Source organism: Pristis pectinata, chromosome 8 (assembly GCF_009764475.1).
Source record: "Pristis pectinata isolate sPriPec2 chromosome 8, sPriPec2.1.pri, whole genome shotgun sequence".
NCBI lineage: Eukaryota > Metazoa > Chordata > Chondrichthyes > Rhinopristiformes > Pristidae > Pristis > Pristis pectinata.
In genome coordinates this window covers 14,715,279-14,735,815 of record NC_067412.1, presented here as the reverse complement: position 1 = coordinate 14,735,815, position 20,537 = coordinate 14,715,279, and the positions used below count along the sequence as shown (strand labels likewise).

Genomic DNA, 20,537 nt, shown 5'->3' with positions numbered 1-20,537 from the left:
CATACCATTAAACTGGAAGCAGCAGATTTGAACACGTTGGATTTCCAGGCTCAGTACATGTTGCATTTCTGTACTACTGCCGCTCTTTGGAAGATCACTCCTGCTCTTTTACCACTCAACCAAAGAAACTTCCCTTGGCTTTCCCCTCCCTTAACCTCTTGACATTTATCTCCATCTTTAAGATTTTCCTTAAGACGTAGTGGTGCACACATAGGCCAACACAGTGACACAACCAGTAGGGTTGCTGCCTCACAGCTCCAGCGACCCAGGTCCAATCCTAACTGTCGGTGCCGTCTGTGTGGAGTTTGCAGTGAGGATTCTGGCACATTATTTCTAGTCATTCAGTAAAAGTATTTGGAAACAAATAGAAAATCTATTCTACAATTAAGTAACATTGAAACTACAGACTTTATACAATCTGCAGCACTACGACCAAAACACTCAGCTCATTCTCACATTTGCTCTTCATGAAAGTGATTAAACATATAGTAATGGTCTTATGTGGATAATTGCATTTAACTGTTGGGCTGCTAAACTCAAGATGCCCTTGTATAATCTTATTTGGTCACAGAATATAAGAAGCAGAAGCAGGAATAGCCCATGGGGGTCCTCGAGTTTGCTCCATCCAATAACATCATGACTGCTCCTGCACTCAAGTCCACTTTGCCATCCAATCCCTATTCCCTTAGCAGCCAAAAATCAATCACTGTCTGGAAAACACTAATGACTGAGCATCCACAGTCTACTATAGCTGGGAATTCCAAACATTTATACAGGAAGTCCCCAGGTTACGAACACCCGTACGTACGAACCGACCTCCGTCGGTTCCCATATCGAGATTCCCATTCTCAGTTCTGCCTGAAAAAAATTGTAGCCGACGGCCTTGGTGTATAATTGCATTTTATTTTTGGCATGGGGTCTTCATTTATTTTTGTTCACCAGAGCACCTTCAAGTGCCGAGGATGCGGTGGAAGGAGCAAAGAACACTCAATGTCATCTGAAGTGAAAACCCATGCAGTCTATACTGTGAATGGAGCTGGAATCAGCTTTTTTTTAAATTCCATTAGACACTGTGCACCCTGCAAATGTAAATGCAGTGCGGGAGGTTTAAATCAGCCCACTTGACAATTACATTATCTTCAAATTGCCATCGGATAATGTGCTAAAAGCTTTGACAGTGAATGTAACTCCGGGCTGAGAGTTATTCGCACATTGAGGCCTTTCGTGTCCCCGATAAAGTAAGTTATAAATACAATTATAAATACTGTACTGTAGTTACATTTATTATTACTGCATTATATTTATGATGTTTTAGGTAAAATATATACTAAGACAAACATTTGACTAATTGACGCTAGATGTGAACTGTACGTAACTGTTCCGACTTACATACAAATTCAATTTACGAACAGACTCAAAAACGGAACTCGTTCATAATCCGGGACTTCCTGTATTCCTTTCATCACAATAGTGAAAGATTATTCCCAAGAAGAAACAGATTACAGTCAGTTATGTACCTTCACATTAGATTTTATTATTCATTTTAACCTTGGGGTAGACATCAGCTTGGCTGCTATTTTCCATTCTTACAGATAGTATTGAGAACAAATTAAAAGTCTGCTGACAGTTATGTATAGCCTCATCTGAATCCTACATGGTTGAACCTCTCATCCTGTGTCCATGCCCTCTAGTTCTAATCTCTCCAGTTTGTGGAATTAACTTTTCATCAACTACCCCCACTCAATCCTATTCAAAATCTCAAATGTTTCAACATGACCAGTTATTATTCTTCTAAACTCCAGTTATTAGAGGCCAATCATAATCAATCTCTCCTCACAGGACCCTCTCTTTTCAGGAATCAATCCAGTGAATCTGTGTAAGGTTGTCTCAGGCAACTATATCCTTCCTCAGAGTAAAAAACCACAGTGGTGCAGCTAATAGAGCCACTGCCTCACGGCTGCAGTGACCTGGGTTCAATCTGACCTCCGTTGTTGCCTGTGCAATTTGCATATTCTCCTCAAGCCCTTGTGCTCAATTTCCCTCTCACATCCTAAAGATGTGCAGGTTGGTAGGTTAATTGACCACTAAGTTTCCCCGGTGTGTAGATGAGTGGTAGAATCTGGAGGGTGTAGATAGGATTAGTGGGTGCTTGACAGTCAGTGTGGATTCAATGGACTGAAGGGACCCATTTCCATGCTGCTTCTCTCTATAACTCCACAGCATATCCTTACAAAAAACCTGCATAATTCCTCCAACCCCTTCCCAATTTCATCTACATTCCTAATACCCTTTTGCCATTTTTCAGCAGTTCACAGGTTGCCTAATGACCCATACCCAACAGCTTTATTGATGTGTTCACCCAGGATTGGCAAGGTGATACAGAATCCTGTACATAGCACACTGGACAGCTTATTGCACTGAATCACTGGAATCTCAAGTCCAAAGTCTTGGATTCACAATCTAACCGATTTCACATCTATTGCTCACTGACTAATTCCATCATAATTCAGCCCTTATTGGTTGGTATTGGTATATTATTTTCACTTGTACCGAGGTACAGTGAAAAACTTGTCTTGCACACCGATCGTACAGGTCAATTCATTACACAGTGCAGTTACATTGAGTTAGTATAGAGTGCATTGAGGTAGTACAGGTAAAAACAATAACAAAGTAAACTGTCACAGCTACAGAGGAAGTGCAGTGCAGGTAGACAGTAAGGTGCAAGGTCACAACAAGGTAGACTCTGAGGTCAGAGTCCGTCTCATCGTATAAGGGAACCGTTCAATAGTCTTATCACAGTGGGATAGAAGCTGTCCTTAAGCCTGGCGGTATGTGCCCTCAGGCTCCTGTATCTTCTACCAGATAGAAGAGGAGAGAAGAGAGAATGACCCAGATGGGTGGGGTCTTTGATTATGCCAGCTGCTTCACCAAGGCAGCAAAAGGTATAGACAGAGTCCATGGAGGGGAGGCTGGTTTCCATGACGCGCTGGCAAATTATTCAAAATTGTTAACAGAAATTTTCGAAAATGGAAGTCTTGCAGCAGGTGTTGCAAATATTTAAGATGAAACCAGCAAACTTCTGGGTAAAATTTGAGTGCAGCCGACCAGGATGTCTGAGCAGCAATTCAACATCAGCTGGTTGTTGGATATGAACTGCAGAGAAAGGGTTTTAGAAACATTGCAGAGACTAAACAAGACAGTGCAGATAGAAAATACAGCTGCATCCTTGGCAACACATGAGCAACAATCTGAGCACTAAATTAGACCTGAGGACTATTGAACAGGGTGAGACAGGGGTATGATCTCTCCTCACTGAACCCTGCTGTCCCCTGTTGGATAATTGCATTACTTTTATTAGAAGCTGCTTCTAGTCATTTCAATGGTTCAAAGTTTATCAAGTTTATCACAGACTGGTCAACAACTAACACTCTACCCAACCTTTACCCTTTTCTATCTGTCTGAATTCTTGGCCTCTGTATGTCTTTTAACATCAGCTTGAAATCTCTACATTCCTCCATTTTTAATGTTGTCTCCAAAAAGCTTGGCTGCTTTCCATCCTGCTGCCATACAATATTAGGCACAATGGAGGAAGCCAATTGGCTGAGGCGGCAAAGATATTGAGAAGGCAATGACCAGGTCATACACTTTATAACAAAAAAATTATAAGGGCTATACAGTACTTCATTGATAATGTTGAATTCAAAGGATGAGTGTGATCAAACAGTGAAGATAGATTCAACACTGGTCACGCCCAATCTTTGAAGAGCAGGAATAAAAGCAAGCAGCATGAAGATTTATTGTCAAGTCTGTAGAGTACAAGTCAGAGTTTTGTCAAGCTGCAGCTATTAAGCATTTTGGATACTGTGTTCATAGGGGAACCGGGGAAATCTTTAAGCCAAGGATCCAATGCAGAGAAAAAAGCTGAGCATCTTGCATTATTTTGTGTTGGACGACAATACCTTGTGTTATACAACTGAGATTTGAAAAAATAGGTTACAAAACAACCCTAATAGTTCAGATTTATAAACGTTTTAAGGTGCTAGTACTAAACTTCTGTAGGTACATACTAAGATGGTAACTTTATTATGTGCTATGACTTCCTAACTAATGGGTTGGTAAACTAAATATGGGTGTTTATACGTTTTGCAACCAAACCCCACTAGAACATGTAGTTCCTAATTGCTGGCATTTAACACAATGGTTTATGAATAATTTATGCTTCGTGTGTTGTCTGAATCTATGTGCCTGTGATGCTGCTGCAAGCAAGTATTCCATTGGTAACTGTACCACACCAGACTTGTGCATATGACAATAAACTCAACTTGACTATATGTTTCCTGGAAATGATCAAGCTCTTGATGATAGATTCAGCACTGTCCACATCCAATCCCTGCAGAACAGCAACATAAGCAAATAGAACGTGGGGTTATTGTCAAGTCAGTAATTCCAGGTTTGCATGTTGAAGTTGCTAAGAGCTCCAGTGAAGTCACTCTCCAGGCAACAGAGAGACAAGTGAAATCTCTAAACCAGTGAACCAACCTTCAATATATGTTTTTTCATGATCCTTGAACCCTTATTTCCTTACTTCCCTCTGTCTTCCACCTATAATAGACTTCCTTTGAATAAGCCTGTTCTGGGAATATTTCCATAATTTCATCTCCCAAAATTTTGGTACATTCAGAACTTCAGATAATCAAAAATAACAAATATTGGCTAAGAATAAAGTTGCATTCACACATTCGCATCCGCCTTTACACTCAGAATCAGATTTATTATCACATATTATAATGTTAAATTTGTTGTTTTACGGCAGCAGTACAGTGCAAAGACATAAAATTACTGTAAATTACAAAATAAATAAATAGTGCAAAAAAAAGGAATAACGAGGTAGTGTTTATGGGCTCGTGGACCGCTCAGAAATCTGATGGTGAAGGGGAAGAAGCTGTTTCTGAACCATTGAGTGTGGGTCTTCAGGCTCCTGTACCTCCTCCCTGATAGTAGTAATGAGAAGAGGGCATATCCTGGATGGTGAGGGTACTTAATGATGGATGCCACCTTCTTGAGGCACCACCTCTTGAAGATGTCCTTGATGGTGGGGAGGATTGTGCCCGTGATGGAGCTGGCTGAGTCTACTACTCTCTGCAGCCTCTTACGATCCTGTGCATTGGAGCCTCCATACTAGGGTCTGATGCAACCAGTCAGAATGCTCTCCACTGTACATCTACAGAAATTTGCAAGAGTCTTTGGTGACATACAAAATCTCTTCAAACTCCTAACTACGTACAGCTACTGGTGTGCCTTCTTCATGATTGCATCAATGTAACAAGATTCTTTCAGTTTAATTTAGTCCGACTAAAATTAACAAATAGAAAGGGCAATGATCTTTAAACTGCAGATTCCAATTTTCCTATATAACTACAATTGACTGAATAGTGGTAATTAAGTATAAAGAGAAATACTCACTTCCTTACACAATTTCTTTCTAGGAAGGTAATCCATATCAGCATGCCACTGAGTGGGGTATTACCATGAATTCTAAACTCTAATATTATACTTAAACGATCTTTGTTCAGAAAGGTTCCCCTTCTTTGGTGTTTAACTGCTCATTGCAAGCTACTACTAAGACCAATTAGTCATATGGCTTCTCCTTTGTCAACATCAATATTGTTTGAGCAGCTAATATTTTAATTACACAGTGCATACAGAATGTTCATTTAAACAGTGCTGTGATTATCTTATAGTGAATATCTTGCTGGACAAATAATTCAAAAGGCTGGCCTGATGAAATGATAACCTGAACAAATTCTAACTAAATAAATCTGGAGTTTAGAAATATTTAGTATGACGACTATACTAGTTGTAGAAACCCAGCTAGTTCACTGATGTGCTTCAGGGAAGGAAATTCACTGTTCTTATCTGGTCTGGTCTATTTAAGACTTGACTCTAAATTGGCTTGGAACATGTATAAAATACTGCAGATGCTGGAAATCTGATTCAAAAAAGAAGATGTTGAAAATACTCAGGATCAGGCAGCAAGCATGAAGAGAAAAACAGATGGAACACGGCAGGTCAATGATTTTCATCAGAAAGGACGCGCACCATGAATGCTGCCTGACCTATTGAGTATTTCTAGCATTTTCTATTTACCTTGTCATAAATATCCATGGATTTGTGCCATAATTGGTGTCCCATAGGTAAATTCAGCTACAGCCTAACATGGCTATACTGCCTGAATCTTCTCTTTCAGCCAACATTCAGTCCCAAAAGCAGGAAGGCATCGTGGCAGAGAGTAGAGAGGTGCAGGGGCCTGGGAATGCACCATACAGACTTCTATCTCAGTTTGCAGATGACAGGAACATTGATGGGAGTTGTGGATAGCGAGGAAGGTTGTCAAAAGAAACAGCAGAATATAGATCAATCGGAAATTTGGGTACAGAAATAGCAAATGGACTTTAATCTAGACAAGTGTGAGGTGATGCATTGTGGACGGTCAAATGCAAGAGGAAAGTATATGTTAAATGGCAGGGCTCTGAGGAGCAGAGGAATCTTGAGGTGCAAGTCCATAGGTCCCTGAAAGTGGCAACACAAGTAGATAGGGTGTTAAAGAAGGGGTACGACATGCTTGTCTTCATCAGCAGGGGCATTGAGTATAAAAGCTGGCAAGTCATGTTGCATCCGCATAAGACTTTGGTTAGGCCATATTTGGAGTATTGTTTGCAGTCTGGTCACCACACTATAGGAAGGATATGGAGGCTTTGAAGAGGGTGCAGAAGAGGTGCACCAAGATGTTGCCTGGATTGGAGTGAATTAACTATAATGGAAAGGTTGTACAAACTTGGATTGTTTTCTCTGGAGTATCGAAGGCTATGGGGCAAGATAATGGACTACAGCATGCTATCGACCAGTTAATGGTCCCTTACCTAATGGATCAGATTAAAGCTCAGCAATCCAACAACATGCTGTCATGAACGGTGACAGAGAATTAAACAGTCACCAGGACAAGGAGGCTCCGAGAATGCGAGCATCATCAGTAATGGTGAGTGCAATAGCTAAGGCTGAAGCTTTTGCAACCATTTCTAGCCAGAAATGCTGATCCATCTCAGAATCCTACCCACGATCGTACAAGCCAATCTTCAACCACAAGAAATGCCTGACCCCTCTGGATTCAGCACAGGCTGAGATCAGACACGGCCCAGCTATAATGCTCCTGCACCTCTAGCTAGCTGTTCCAAAGCATTTCCAGTACTGTTATATAGCTGATACAGTGGAAAATCAACTAAGTATGACAAATCCAATCCAGCCTATTGACAGCCATCATCAAATTCCTAAAAAAAAACACACACACACAGGATTGAAAGCATATGGAACACCAATACCTCCCACCTAACCTGACCTGGAAATAGATCACCAAATCTTCTAGTCAAATACTGGATCTCCCTATCAGCAACACATGCAGTCAATCTGCCCAAGAAGACAGCTCACCACTACCTTCTGAAGGACAATGAGGGATAAGCAGTAGATGTTGACAATACCAGAGGTGCCCACATCCTGTGAAAGAACAAACAACTCTCATTTGTTAACATATTCACTGCATTGTAAATTTCTAACCTGACATTGGTGAATAGATAAAACTAAACAGATGGACAGATAACTAATTGGTTGAAGTACCTACCTTGGTTGGTCTGGGCCACAGTGTTGGAAGTTGGCAGGGTTTTTCCCCCCCATAGAACAGAAGAGAAAAGTCCCAGTATCTAAACCTATCAAAGAGTTACTAACACACCCTTAAAGCTGGTTCAATCAAATGCATGCTTTAAGGAAAACTGCAAGAGAAGCATTATGGCATTTTTACTTTACCAAGGACATCTGTGTAGAGTTAAACCACTGCTCTACACAAATTTCCTCCACTGCATATTCTGCTTGAGATTTATCTGCTAAAACATTCTCTGCCTATTTATGTAGCTCTGCCCCCCAATCAAAAGACCATCTCATCAACATTTCCTGAATTTAGGTCAAACGGTGGCATGGCCTATAGTGATGGCAGAAGACAGCAGATCACTTGCTGTTATCCCACCAGTGGCACTGCGTTGGTAATATTTCTACACTAGGTCCCAGGTTCCAGCATCAACCACTGAGCTCCACCATCAGCATTGGACTAAATTTCCACCTGCACAATGAGCACAGAAGCTGGCATAAAGGACAAGTCATTTTTCCACAGTATACAACCCAGATGGCATATGTGGTCATGATGTACAATGCAGAATTAAGATTTACGGGTGTGGAGGTTTAGAGCAGATACCATCTAATCCAGCACCAGTCCTGCAATAACAAGCTTGTTGATTTCTCTTACCTCATCTTCTTAGAGGCCTTCACACTCCCCCCACCCCCTGCGCCTCTTCTGGAGATTGCCAATCCTCCAGTACTACCCTGGAGTCAGACACAGCCAACAACTAGGAGGAGTGTGTGATTTTCTCATTTCTTGTAAAAAAAATATTTCATATGGGGAGTAAAAGGCCATCATGAACTATCCAGTCAGGTACCAAAGTCTCTGCTGCTTTCTCATTGGAGTATAAAGTTGGTTGCCCCCATCAGGTGATTAATGGCACTGTGATGACAAAACTCTCAGAAGATGTCCAACCAGAGTTGCTGTCCCTGAATTGACTGTCACCTGTGGTTTGATTGATGGTAGTCTGGCCTCTGATCAGGAAGTTGAGAGTTCAAGCCCCACTTCAAAAATTTGAACACTATAATCTAGGCCAGCACTCTAATGCAGTGTGGATGGAGTGCTTCACTCTTGGAGTCCTAAGCATTTGTTAAGGTTTTTACCTTAAAGGCCTATCAGCTCACTCAAGTAGTTGTAAAAGATTCAATGGTAATATTTTCATGAAGGGCAGTGGGACTCTGCTGGTGATATGGCCAATGTTCATCATGGAGGCCGAAAATCTGGTAAGGAAGCAAAAAATAAAAACTGCAGATACTAGAAATCTGAAATAAAACAGAAAATGCTGGAACAGACCCACAGGTCAGGCAGCATCGGTGGTGAGAAATAGAGTCAACAGTTCAGGTCAATAATCTTTCCTTAAAACTAGGAAAAGTAGGAATGAAACAAATTTTCAGTTACAGGGAAAGGAGAGAGGAGTGGAGAGAACAAGAGATAAGGTCAATATCAGTGTGTAGATTGGGAGAGTTTGATGAAAGGTCACTCATCTGAAACATTAACACGGTTTCCCTCCACAGATATGCCTGGTCTTCCAACATTTTCTGATCATCTGGCCAGCCTAACAATGCTGTTTATTGGGGCTTGCAGTGCACAAAGTGGCCGGACTGTGCTTCAGAAGAATCCTGTTGGCTGCAGTGTACTTTGGGATATCCGGAGATGTCAAAAGGTGCTAAATAAATGCAAGTCTTTTACCAGATGGGAGTTGAGCAAGGCATGCCATTTCTTCATTATTTTTTGTAAAATAGTTTTGGTAAATTTTAATCAGCCTTCCTCCCACGGGAACATTTGTTCTGGAACAAACCTGCCCTACTAAGATCCTCAACGACTTGTTTAAAAATTCCAAGTCAATCATTTTACGGCTATTCAGACAAACAAGTTGCCTTTGTGTTAATGCAATGGGTTCCAATAGTAGGTGGTGCTGTGCTATGGCAAAGAGGTGTTGCACTGTTTGCTTTTACTGATGGGCCTGTCATTCCAGTTAAATCACCCTTGGGCCAAAAAAGCAATGCCAGCCAGTTTGTACTTCTCAATTCTATCTGCTTTGCAGAAGTAACTAACCAATCTATTGTTTGAATCAAGTTTAAGGGAAAACAATTCCAATTTAACAAAGCTTTAAAAATAATTAAAGCCATCTGCAGAGAGAGTATCCAATGTAATCTCAACGATATTATCACTCATGAAGATCAAGCCATGAAGCCAATCCCAGACTTTACTGGAGTACTGATCACCATGACAACGATACCTTTCAATTAGTGACTCCCAAATGGTTACAGTGGAATGTGGTAGAACAATGTTTCCATCCAGTGTTATGGGCATGAGCTGTTTTCCTTTGGATACAATACTGTTATAGCTCTCTGGTAAATCCAAATCACTGGTTTCCTTGCATCAGTTCAGATAATTACTTCATTCTCCCCCTCATTTTCTCTCTTGATATTTTGTGTTTCTTTTCTTGTCCCATTAGTGCCCTCTTTCTCCTTGAAGACCACTTAATCTCTCCTGCTCAGGTCAGCAGAAATTGAGGTGTTCCTTGCTGACGTGACCTTGACCTTGCTCCTTCCTCACACCACTGGGGAATGTGGCCTCTTCGATGTGCAGAGCAGTTTTCATGGGGCAGAGCTTAGATTCAAGGTTATAGGCTTAAGATGACAGGTAGAAGAATTATGGGCAGTTAAGGAAAGACTTTCCCCTTCCCCTTCATCAGTGGGGTGGTAAGTGTCTGGGATTGTTTCTGAATGGGTGGCGAAGGCAGAAACCCTCGGTGCATTTAAGTAGTACTTGGGTGAGCACTAGATGGTGGTCTAACCCACAGGGCTGAAAACAGAGAGAGCTTTGGTTTCCTCCGGGTGCTCCGGTTTCCTCCCACATTTCAAAGACGTATGGGTTAGGAAGTTGTAGGCATGCTATGTTGGCGCCGGAGGCATGGCGACACTTGCAGACTGCCCCCAGAACACTCTACACAAAAGATGTATTTCACTGTGGGTTTTGATGTACATGTTACTAATAAAGACATCTTATCTTAAAATGGCATTAACCTGAATTAACTTCTTCAGTTAACAAGGTTACAATGGATTGGTTGTCTCCTCCTGTGCTATAAATCTCTATGATTCAGACCATCTTTGTGCCATCAGCATCCTACTGATATACTAAGGCCTCAGTTTGCAGACATTCATGACTTAGACAAGCCTAAAGAGCAAAATTGAGATCCCCACAGAGTGCAAGCAGAGTTGAACTGCTCTATCTTAAAAGACTCTTCAGTTGGTTTCCAATGGATTTTATAAAAGTTGATGGAGTAGTCACTGAATCATTCCACTTGAGGAGAGTAACAGAACTAGAGGCCATTGTCATAAGAAAATCACCAAGAAATCCAACAGAGAATTCAGAAGGAACTTCCTTACCCAAAGACTGGTAAGAATGTGGAGCTCTCTATCACAAGGAGTCATTGAGGTGGAATAGTGTGGGTTTACTGAAAAGGAGGCTGGAGAGGTACAAGGGAAAGCAATGGAGTGCAATGCTGGATGATTTAGATGGAGGAGACACAAGAGCATAAAGGACTAGCATGGAGGTCATTGGGCCAAATGGCCTGCTTCTGTGTTCTATATACTAATTAACCTTGTATAAACTGCATTTACTTCTTTCTTACCCACCTGCTCGGTTACCTAGAAGCAGTCTGTTCAATGGTATAAGCTGCATTTGCAGTAATAAGTATGAACTATAGCATTAAAAAACCGTGTGGAACATGTAAATAAGAAAAAAACATGTTGTTGTGCTCAGCAATTGCATTTGTACCCAGCCTGCAAAAGCAGCTGCCTAAGAATTGACTTGACTGGTTTACAAACCACAATTTTCTCAGGAACTGTGATCATAGCTCAGATTGCTCCATCTGATTTTTGACCTTTAGGGATTGAGATTTAATGCAGATTGCTGATGAGATATAAACTCCTTCATTCCACAAATTGGAAGATTCTCATTTTGGGCATTTCCACTGGAGGAGAACCCACAATCCTGAGCTGCTTGATGTCACAAGGCTCTCATAAGTATTTGAGAGGAGCAATTTAAATCCACCTTGCCGAGTGGAAAACCCTGGATGACTGGACTAGATGACACTCCAGTTTCACACTTCATCCAATATTACTCACATCAATTGGAGAGGAAGATCCAGTATATTGGAAAACTAGCATTAGATCTGCCTGATCAGTTTTTCCTTTGAGTTAGTCGGGCTAAAGTTGATCCACAATTGTATTTATCCTGCCTGACTAGTCCACACTCTCCACCCCAGAGTTGTATTTTAACATGACCTGAATCAAACTCTTGTGGCTGTGTTAGCATTTCCCCAGTTCCCTCAAATCATTAACCTCCTTCAAATCTCACTAAAGGGCTTGGCTTAGGGAGGACGTCTCAGTTAAAATGAGCAACTTATGAAAGCTTTAATTGCTGAAAATGATTGAAAAGCTGCCATACCTTTTTTTCCCCCAGCAGACAAGGTCAAATTCTGCAAGATACAAACATACTTGAACTGCTCATGAACTCTTCCTGCTGCCCTCTGATGCACAGAAACTTTCCACCATAAAATCTGCCACCTACAAACCATCGAACTGAATCAACCTTTACTAAGTGTATCGTTAATATTCTACATTAATCCAGTACAAACACACTCACACTACAGATTTAGTTATCAGTTTCCTGCTGCACCCCCTTCCCTGCCGCTCCCTTTCTCTCATTGCTAGGATACGGTGCCAGTAGATGTTTGGTACCCTGTCCGCTCTTCCTGTGTGGTCTGACTAGTGAGTGCAGGCGATCACAGAGGTAATCAGACCCAAAATCTTGCACAATATGAACCTCACCAGGACATTTCAGATAGAATCACTGCACTGGAGTTGGTGAAGGAAATAAAACGTTTTATTCTGGTCTAGTCCAAAGACAAAAAGAGGTTAAACATAGTTACTGACTGCTCCCCTTTAAGGTCCACTAGCTCCAGAGAACCAGAACCAAAGAGAATTTTCTGCATAGGTGACATAGTGGTGTCCATAAGCTCAAACCTAGGAAATGGGCTCAAGGCAATTAGCAGTCACGTCTTGTGTGTACAGTTTTCCCGTCGTTTGGGAGTCCTGTGGACCCAGCAATATTTAAGAGCTGCCTATATTCTGTAGGTAAGTGTATCCTGGTCAGGAGAGATGACAACATGATGAAGGCAGGGAGGTTCAGAGTTTGCTGGTCTATATTCACACACAGCTTTCTCAGGATTCTCGATTAGAACACTCGAAGAGTAGCAGACAAAACACCAATAAGCCCCTCCCTCACTGCACCAGCCAACCCTTGTGGTCCCAATCCCTGCCCAACCGTGGATCCAACCCTCCCTTCCCCACCACCCAGCCCCTTCCCCTGCAACTTCCACAAGTTCCTCCACTATTGGAGGAAAGGCCTTCGAGTGAACAAAATGTGCACAGCTGCCTCTATTGCACTTGAAGCCTCAGGCCTCAGCAGCTTACTTCAACTTTTACAACAGTTCCTTGAAGTACTATTGCCAATAAAGTCTTGCATCTATATGCAGTCAATTCTCAATCACCCAGGTTGTGGATAAGTGTGAGGGAGAAAAAGCCTGCACTTGCAGGTCTAACTCTGCCGAGCTCTGCGGGCAATCTGATTGGCAAGAATGTCCATTGTTTGGTAATTACCCACCCCCCCCACCGGCTGATTTGGGCATGGGAGATACCTCATTGTGGGGGGTAATAGTGGGGGGCTTCAGGTAATTGTTGGTATTGGGACCCATTCCGGGTGAACCACCTACACCTGTGGCTTGGTGACTCGCTCTCCATCTCTAACTACACGAGGGACAGTACCTCCTGTACCGGGGACATGCAAGCTTCCCCAGGATGCCAGCCAGCCCATTAGGTAGTGTGGACAGGAGAAGACCTCACCGTCCTTGGTGGCCATCCAGAGACCAAAGTTACAACATTGTTGGATCTGCCCCTAAATCTGTTGAGGTCATTGGGTTCCTCTGAGCAGAAGTCATGCTGTTGAAGCCCAGTGGGGAGGCTAAGCACTGCCCACTGCTCCTCCTTCCCCTCGTGGGCCTGGCACAGATAGAAACATAGAAAAACTACAGCACAATTCAGGCCCTTCAGCCCACAAAGCTGTGCCGAACATGTCCCTACCCTAGAAATTACTAGGCTTACCCATAGCCCTCTATTTTTCTCAGCTCCATGTACCTATCTAACAGTATCTTAAAAGACCCTATCGTATCCACCTCCACCACTGTTGCTGGCAGCCCGTTCCACGCACTCACCACTGTCTGAGTAAAAAACTTACCCCTGGCATCTCCTCTGTACCTACTCCCCAGCACCTTAAACCCATGTCCTCTTGAGACCACCATTTCAGCCCTGGGGAAAAGCCTCTGACCATCTAGCCGATCAATACCTCTCATCATCTTATATACCTCTATCAGGTCCCCCCTCATCCTCCATCGCTCCAAGGAGAAAAGGTCGAGTTCCCTCCACCTACTTTCATAAGGCTTGCTCCGCATTCCAGGCAGCATCCTAGTAAATTTCCTCTGCACCCTCTCTATGGCTTCCACAGCCTTCCTGTAGTGAGGCGACCAGAACTGAGCACAGCACTCCAAGTGGGGTCTGACCAGGGTCGTATATAGCTGCAACAATACCTCTCAGCTCCCAAATTCAATTCCCCGATTGATGAAGGACAATACACCATATGCCTTCTTAACCACAGAGTCAACCTGCACAGCCGCTTTGAGCGTCCTATGGACTCGGACCCCAAGATCCCTCTGATCCTCCACACTTCCAAGAGTCCTACCATTAAGACTATATTCTGCCATCATATTTGACCTACCAAAATGAACCACTTCACACTTATCTGGGTTGAACTGCATCTGCCACTTCTCAGCCCAACTTTGCATCCTATCTTTGTCCCTCTGTAACCTCTGACAGCCCTCCAAACTATCCACAACACCCCCAACCTTTGTGTCATCCACAAACTTACTAACCCACCCCTCCACTTCCTCATCCAGGTCGTTTATAAAAATCACAAAGAGGAAGGGTCCCAGTACAGATCCAAGGTACACCACTGGTCACCGACCTCCACGCAGAATACAACCCTTCAACAACCACTCTTTGCCTTCTGTGGGCTAGCCAGTTCTGGATCCACACTGTAATGTCCCCTTGGATCCCATACCTCCTTACTTTCTCAATAAGCCTTGCATCGGGTACCTTATCAAATGCTTTGCTGAAATCCATACACACTACATCTACTGCTCTCCCTTCATCGATGTGTTTAGTCACATCCTCAAAAAAAAATTCAATCAGGCTCGTAAGGCAGGACCTACCCTTGACAAAGCTATGCTGACTATTCCTACTCATATTATACCTCTCCAAATGTTCATAAATCCTGCCTCTCAGGATCTTTTCCATTAGCTTACCAACCACTGAGGTGAGACTCACCGGTCTATAATTCCCTGGGCTATCCCTACTCCCTTTCTTGAATAAGGGAACAACATCCACAACCCTCCAGTCTTCCGGAACCTCACCCGTCTCCATCAGCGATGCAAAGATCATCGTCAGAGGCTCCGCAATCTCTTCCCTCGCCTCCCACAGCAGCCTGGGGTACATCTCATCCGGTCCCGGTGACTTATCCAACTTGATGCTTTCCAAAAGTTTCAGCACCTCCTCTTTCCTAATATCTGCATGCTCAAGCTTTTCAGCCCACTGCAAGTCCCCACTACAATCCCCCAGATCTTATTCCGTCGTGAATACTGACGTAAAGTATTAAGTACCTCCGCCATTTCTTCCGGATCATCCACTTCATCCTGATCATCCACCAAGGAAGCAGAGGGAGAGCAAGGCCTGGAGGAGGAGTTGGTGGCTGTGCACCTGCTGGTCTTTGTCCAGGTGCGTGGTCTGCAGGCAGATCTGCAGCACAAGCCAGGCTGCTGAGACTTGATTGGTGCAGGGGATGCCAATGTAGGTGGTGCCCACAGTCACCATTAATAGCTGTTGCTGTGTTTACCGGGTTCCTTTGCACTATCCCCTCCAATACCCTGGATAACTGAGAGTCAACCTTTCACATCTCTGGCAGATCAGCCCAAAGCACATGACAACCAATCATGTTCCTCTTCACTGTGTTCAATGCTGTGATGCAAGACGTGTGATGGCCAATTTGCACAAATTACGATCTGACAAAGGTATGGGAGATTATATTGCTTACTGCCATTTGTTGTGCTCTTCTCCCTAGCAGAATAACAGAAGAATGGCAGTCTCCTCTCACAAGGTGCATGGCATCATTTTACTTTTACAGATATTTGTATTTACCAAATTAGTCAAACTGGCCAATGGTATTGCATTCTCTTTTATTAACAGGTCCATTCAGTGGTATGCTCGAAATTCCAGTTCTTAAAGAGTTAAGCATTGTACTTAAGTTAGACTGGTTTCAACATCCAATTTTAATGTGGTGTACAAAGCACACCCAGAGCATTCCTCGCATAGTTATCAACCCGACTCCTCCCTTAAAAAAGGCCAGAATTATAAGATTCATCTGAAACAACAGATAGGTGGAACTGTGTTTACTCCAGGAGCAAGGGTGAAGTCAAGTTCTTCAGCAACAGCTGAAGGACTTTGTTAAAAAAAACTTTGGTAAATTGCAATCTGTGCATTAAAGCAAGATAAAAATTAGCTGCACTGTTATTTTGACAAAACCCAAAGTGCAATATGGCACCATTTTAAACTCTTTTTAAAAAATTTTTCACCTGTACTGTGAGCTTTAGGACAGATTTCATTACTACATCTACGCTTGAAATGTTCAATTAAGGCAATAGGCGTCAGTGCAAAGGCTCATTCTATGATAAAACCAGCATTGACAGCCCAGCTGCAAAAAGCAGGTGCGGCAAAGTAACTATCCTACTGCGCTTTAATGCAAAACAGGCTGCTACAAATGTGATTTGACTTCCATGGTTGCACAGACTAGATTCACATGCCTGTGACAGAGCCACTCCACTGATCATCAATCCTTGGGTACTGAACTCAGTCAGAGAGCCTTTGCAGGACTTGGAGACAAGAGACTGCAGATGCAGGAATCTGGAGCAAAAAACAAATTGCTGGAGGAACTCTGCAGGTCGAACAGCATCTGTGGGGGAGGGAAAGGAACTGTCGACGTTTTGGGCCAAGGTCAGGTGCTCTGACGCAGGGTTTCAACCCAAGATGTCAACAATTCCTTTCTCCTCCACAGATGCTTCATGATCCACTGAGTTACATCAGCAGTTTGTTTTACGCTCTGCAAAACTTGCTGGTTTTGGGTGCGGTGTTGGTGGGGCTTATAAATCCTTCAGACTCAATTAAAAGACAATTGAGGGCCTGAATTTTGCTGGTAAATTCCAACTGGTCCAGAGTTTCTGTGCTTATGTGACCAAACATGAAAATCCCAATCGGACCATTACTGCACACCATTTATTTTTCTACACTCTGCTGCCCTGAGGGGAGATTGGCAGTGAGGTTCCCTCTTGATAAGTTTCCCCAGCATTGCACAATAGAATTGTTCTTGGATCCTGCACCATGTTAGGTCTAGTGCAGGAACTGCAACCACATTGAATTCGATGGGGATTGTAAGGCTGCCAGGAAGAAAAGGAAGGAGAAAATTAGTCTTTTAAATATTATTTGCATTTTGTTTAATGTTTTAAGCTACATTGGTAGATATTAAAAACACAAGGCTTGTGTTTTAATAAGTGTCTTCAAGGAGGAGGGACATGGAGAGATTCAGGAAGGGAATTCCTGTATGTAGGGCATGGGCAGCAAATTAAAGGCTGGGGCACCAGTAAGGGAGCAGTGAAAATCAGTGATGTGCAAGAATAATGGGCTTCTGTAGGGTTTTAGGACTGCAGGGTATTTCATAGTTAGGAAGGAGCGTGCCCATGGACGGACTTCAGAAAATATTTGAGAACTTAAAAATCAAAGCATTTCCAAACTGAGCTTAGTGCAGTCTGATCAGTTATGGACTTGAATAACTTTAAGATCAAGAACAGCCTTAAAAAAAACACGTCAAAATAAACCCAGAGAAATGGCTCTTTTTCCCCTTGTGTTTTCCAAAGGATTGTCACTGCTGCTAAATTTGCAAGATCCCACAGTGCACAGAAACTTTTGGTATTTTACTGATGACACACGTAATCTTCAGAGGGTTAGTCTGATAAACTGGTGCAAGTTTTTGACAGAAGAAACTAGATCCTATAAGCATTAACATTATTATAAAATTTGAACAAAGCAAAGTTTAACATAGCTGAAATGGCCATTAGATAAAAACTGTAAGGAACACGTTTAAGTGGGTTTACTGATATAACTAAGACTGAGGGTGTCAGAGCAGTCAGGAAGACAACGTGCTAAAGTGGTATAATAAACCAGTTAAGCCACAGCTCGAGAGACACAAGAGACTGCAGATGCTGGAATCTGGCATCAGGACTTTTTAAATACGTGGTCACAGCTAGAGTCCTGGGTACTGTCACACTGCTGGAAGGAGGTGACAGCGCTAGCGAGGTTGCAGAAGTAAATCACAATGATGTTACACGAGCTTGGAGGAGTTTAGTGTTGAGCAGTAACTGAACAGGCTGGGGCTGATATCTTTGAAACAAATGAGGCTGAGGTGAGATTTGAGAGAGGAATGCAAAATTACGGGAGGTCCGCATGAACCTAACAGAAACATCTAGTAGTCTGAGACTTAAGGTAATTGGTAGAAGAATTAGAGCGGAAAAGTTCTCCCAAAGAGTGGCAGCACCTGGAACTCACCGCCTAAAGGGTGGCAAAGACAGAAATGTTCAAGTCATTTAAAGAGTACCTGGATGAACACAAAAGACTGAGCTGCAAAGCTACAGACTAAGGGCAGGAATGTGGAAAAGGCCTAATTAACTCTTTTTGCATACAGCGTGGGTAGGTTAGCCTCCTACTGAACTGTACATTTCCATGGTTGATCAGGGCCATAAAATGTGTCTAAAATAACAAATTGCTAAATAGGTTAAAATGATATTCAAGCACAGCAAGTTTCCTTGTGCAGGTTCAAGATGAATCATTACAGTTAATGTTCTTTTAGATGTTCCTTATCAATGTTCCTTCTTTGTAATTAACTCTGTGAATAAGGGCCTGAAGATAAAGTCCTGAAGACCACAGAGTGCAAACCAAGCAGCCTAGAGCCCTAGTTATGCAGTGTTCACCTTCTAGACAGCTGTACTCAGTGGTGAAGAGAATCTTTACGTTAACACTGAATGTTATGCAAGAATACCTCATGGTAACCCAGCAAATCAGTGATAAGATTGGGACCCTGGAGGGTGGAGGCCCTGGAGGATTGGGGAATTGGAGGCCTGAGGTGGGCAAAGCCTGGATTAATGGGGAGTTAGGGTGTGTCTAAAGAATGGGGCAATGGGCCCAAAAGATTGAAGGTCTGAAGCACAGTTGGCCCTGGAGCGATCAGTAATGGTTTCTCCTGGGCCAGTGTGGACTAATTTCCCCAGTATTACTCCAAAAGAAGCAATGCACTGTTAACAATGTAATTGGATGTTCATCAGCACAAACATAACTCACACTAGGAAGTGCCCAGTGGAATTTCTGGAGTGACTCGAAATGACTTGGAAGAGGTATTACGGTGTCTCCCTCCATGTGAAGAGCATTGGTGCCATTACATAGGCTTAAGAACTCATATAGGCTGAGAGTTTAAAAGAACAGAAAATGCTGGAAAAACTCAGCAGGTCAGGCATATCTGTGGAAAGAGAAACGGAGATAATGTTTCAGGTTGAAGACCCTTCATCAAAACTGATAAAGACACCTTAGTTCTGATGAAAGATCTTTGACCAGAAACATTAGCTTCTGTTTTTCTCTCTCCACAGATGCTGCTTGACCTGCTACATTTTTCCAGCACTTTCTGTCTCTATGTCAGATGTTCAGCATCTGTGTTTTTTTTTGATTTTTCAGGTTGAAAGATTTTCTTTTAGCTTAAAGGCAGCTGTCTTTCCACCACTGGATAACTTCATAAAACAAAGAGTAAAAAAAAGGACGTTTGTTTATATAGTGCTTTTCGTGACTGCCTGAGGTAGTCATACAGACAATGTGGTAAAATTTGAAGTGTAGCTGGTATTGAAAGGCAAAAAATTTGTACACCCCAAGCTCTCAACTTAGTAACAACAACTAGCTTGTCTTTTTAGTGATGTTGGTTAAGGTACAAGCAATGGCCAGCACACCAGGGATATTTCCCTTTTTCTTCTTTGAAATAGGTGCATGGGATCTTTCTCATTCACTTTAAAGGGTAGGTGAAGCTTCAATTTAATTGCTCATCCAAAATATAGCACCTCTGACAAAAGCAGCATTCCCTCAGTCTTTCACTGGGCTGCTAGCCTAGATCACTCAAATCTCCAGAATGGGCATAAACCTATAAAATGTGTTCGGTTGATCAATTCCAGTAAACATGTTGTATATCCACAGCATTGTATGGAATTCAGAGAAACCCTCGTCAAAGGTGAGACACTTTTACATTAAAATTCATCCCTTGTTGATAAAGGAATAGCCATGCATTCTGTTCCCATCCAAATTAAAGGTAACATTGACCGCACTGACTTTCTATGAATTCCAGAGCATGTTTAACGTTACCAACCAGGGACAAATTTGTAAACATTTACCTTTGCTAAATTACAGCATTCAAGTATACCCATCGACTGTAAATGCTTTTAGAAAGGCCTTGAAAGGTACTATTATAAATGCAAGCTTACTTTCCTTTAATGAGCTTAGGAATTGGTGCTCAATGCTTCTTGCATTTTCCACAAATTAAATGTGTCATTATTAATTGG

General features: G+C 42.5%; 1 protein-coding gene across 1 annotated transcript in view; it reads right to left on the bottom strand.

Annotated features, from left to right (window-relative positions):
* The window catches only part of ppl (periplakin), a 70,915-nt gene that overhangs the window by 46,750 nt on the left and 3,628 nt on the right, over positions 1-20,537 (bottom strand). The window lies entirely within an intron of this gene.